The following is a 3,134-nucleotide window of genomic DNA, read 5'->3' on the forward strand; positions in this document are numbered from 1 at the left end:
CTTTAGTTCTGTTCCTTCTAAATATCTCCACTGTGGTCTGTGTTCTTGAGTTCTGCCTCTGTTAAAGTGATCTCTGTCCGTGGTGTCCTCATGACAACATGTTTTAAAAATGCCTGCACTGGTTTCTCTCCGCATTGACTCTGACTTTGGGAGACTTTACTGTTGTTCATTGCCTGGTTATTTGTTTCCCCTGCTGACCTCTCACATTTCTTCTTAATTTCTTAATACCTTACCTCCGCATGCGTGCGTGGGTGCGTGGGTGCGTGCGTGCGTGTGTGTGTGTGTGTGTGTGTGTGTTTTAATTCTTCTCATTCCCATTTATTTTTCTAGGAGACAGTTTTAAAGCTGTCTCCTCCCTAGCCAAGAACATTTTCTTTCCTTTCTAAATGCCAACAAGCTGCACACACATTTGTCCTGTAAACTCCGCCCCCTCTCCTAGCTTTCTTTCTCACTTTGGTTAACTTTTTTTCTCAAGATTTTTTTTTAAATAAAGTGATAGCCTAGCTACGTGAGAGTATGAACACGTCCTCTTGATTTGTACAAATCCATAATTGTGTGAGGAAATCTCTACCTTGTTTCACTGAATTAAGGCCGTCCCTGCAGTCTCAGGTTTGGGGCCCACAGCAGCTGCCTCCTGCTCCTTTGATACCACTCCTTCAGCCATCTCTTCTAGTTTGCCTTCACAGCACTGCCAGAAGTGTCTTCTGTTCTGATCCACTTTCCTTCTTCCACAAAACAAAGCAACCAGGCTTTTGGCTTTCCCTGAAGAAAGAACCCTCCGTTCCTGCCGCACCCCTCCACCCCCAATTCCAGACTCACATCTCTCTAGGTCCTATACCTCGGTCACACAGACTGGGGCGAAGTAGTGACTGCCGCAGGCCACATTTGGCTTGTACAACACCTTGTTCTTTTCCTTTTTTAAAAGCAGAGCATCGTAACCATCTTGCTTTATTGGCTTCTTCTTAGCGCTGTGGCGATGATGCCGCCTCCCACGCTTTTAAAGCCCCCTTTGATAGAGTGGACTCTCCAATTTTCCACAGCGTTTGTATCCTTTAGCATCCCCAACACTGAAATTTATCACTGGTGTTGCGCGTTAAGAAAGATGGTGATCTGGGTGCAGCTCTAGACTGCTATGACCTAGGTAGTCTAGAAGCAGAGGCCAGCGGATCATGAATTTAGGGCCAGCTTGGGCTGAAGAGGAAAGGTCAACAAGTGTGAGGTAGATGGCGAGATTTCTTCTCCTAACGTATAACAAGCAAACAAACTAAACCCCAGCAGAGAGGGTGTGGGGAGAGATTATACTACTTTGCTGTAGATAAAGAAGAGGTGGGCAGATGTTATTTTGTATACAAACACACTTCCCAGGGGTGGGGACACATCACCTTTTTTTTTTTTTTTTTCCTTTTCTCCCCCGAGCTGGGGACCGAACCCAGGGTCTTGCACTTCCTAGGCAAGCGCTCTACCACTGAGCTAAATCCCCAACCCCGACACATCACCTTTTTATTACTGTCTCTGTAGGCATCTCAGTTTGGATCTTTAACTAGTTTCGTGCTAAGGATCTCCAATCTCCATTGGTTTCATTGATTACTCGTTGTGTACCTTTGGGAAAAATGACTTCAACTTTGTCTACCTTAGTTTTTCCTCACGTAGATTGGGAGAAGTGCGCACCGGGCAGAGTTCTGGTAAGGACAGTATGGGAAGACTTGAATTTAACAGATACATTGGAATAAACACGGACGTTCTCAGATTTCCAAATCTAATGGTAGAAGTGTCAAATCCACGAGAGGTGTGATTCGGAGAAGGGGGCATTTGGTTTCCTAGCCACAGCTGCCTAGACGTGGGCCTGGTCGGGTAATTTAACTTCATTAGGCTTTCAGTTTGCGGACACTTAAAATCTTAGTAATAACAGTAGCCCAATAATGTCAGCCATGTCTCTGGTCTTTAGCTCTCATGTGACATGTCAAGGTGCCGAGGACAAATTTCCATTGCTGATGTTGGCCGTTTGTGGAGCATTTGATCAATCAGTGCTATTAATACCAGCTTTCCTATCTCTTTGCCAAGAGAATGCTATCTGATAGTCATGAAGACCCAGGGAGGCAGATAACCCACTTGTGTGTGACATGGGGCATCCATACTTCTTTAGGGTTTTTTCCCCCCAAAAAATCAAGATATGGTTAGGCAACTTTAAAGCCCACTACTCACATGTGCAGTCCAAACGCCCACCTGCTGTTGGTTGCACCAGATTCATCTAAGAGGTGGTGAAAAGCACAGATTTCAGACTTTTCTCAGGCTCACCAAAAGGCTCACCAAATCAGTCTCAGGATAGGGGCTTAGGACTGACAAAAGAGATTCTGCCAGGCAGAAGGGCTGGATATTGTTATGCAGAACATGCTTGTTTATATGACACTAATCTGTGTTCCTTCTCAATGGCGTTCTTTTGTAATGTTGACATCCTTCCTCCCTCTCTTTCCCCCCATCCCACCCCCTGTGGTGAATGTATGTGTCTGTGTGGGTGTGAGCCCATGCCTGTGGGTGAGTCTCGTGGTTAGAGGGCAATGTTGGGTATCTCCTCAAACTGCTCTTTCTCTTATTTTTGAGACAGAGTTCCACTGTCTCAGCTGTTCAGCAAGGCCCCAGCAGCACTGGGATTAGACGTGTGCCACTGTGCCTGGCTTTGACATGAGTGATAGGTTTCTGAATTTGCTCAGGTCCTCACATTTACTTGGCCAGTCCCTTACCGACTGAATCTTCCCTAGAGTCCTTGAATATCCCTTTTGCAGGTTTAAGTATGATCTTCTTGCTGTCCTCCTTTCTTCTTCATCTCTCTCCCTTTCTTATTTTCCTTTCATTACAGAGAATAGGGTCCAGGGCTTTGAACTAGAGGCTCCTAAGCTACATAGTCACAGCCTTAATAGATATTACAACTAGAGGGCATTTTCTTTGTGCATCTTTAGTGTCCACTCCTGTGTATGATCACACCACAAGATAGCAGGTTACTTTATACAGTCCTGTGACGTTTGGGCTCAGATGATGTCCCTAGAAGTCCCTTTCAGAGAGATCTTCTAGGTATCTCACTACAGGGTGGTCCCTATACACAGAATGCTAGAGTTCCCCAGGAAGTTATTAGCAGGCAG

This window comes from Rattus rattus, chromosome 6 (assembly GCF_011064425.1).
Source record: "Rattus rattus isolate New Zealand chromosome 6, Rrattus_CSIRO_v1, whole genome shotgun sequence".
Lineage (NCBI taxonomy): Eukaryota > Metazoa > Chordata > Mammalia > Rodentia > Muridae > Rattus > Rattus rattus.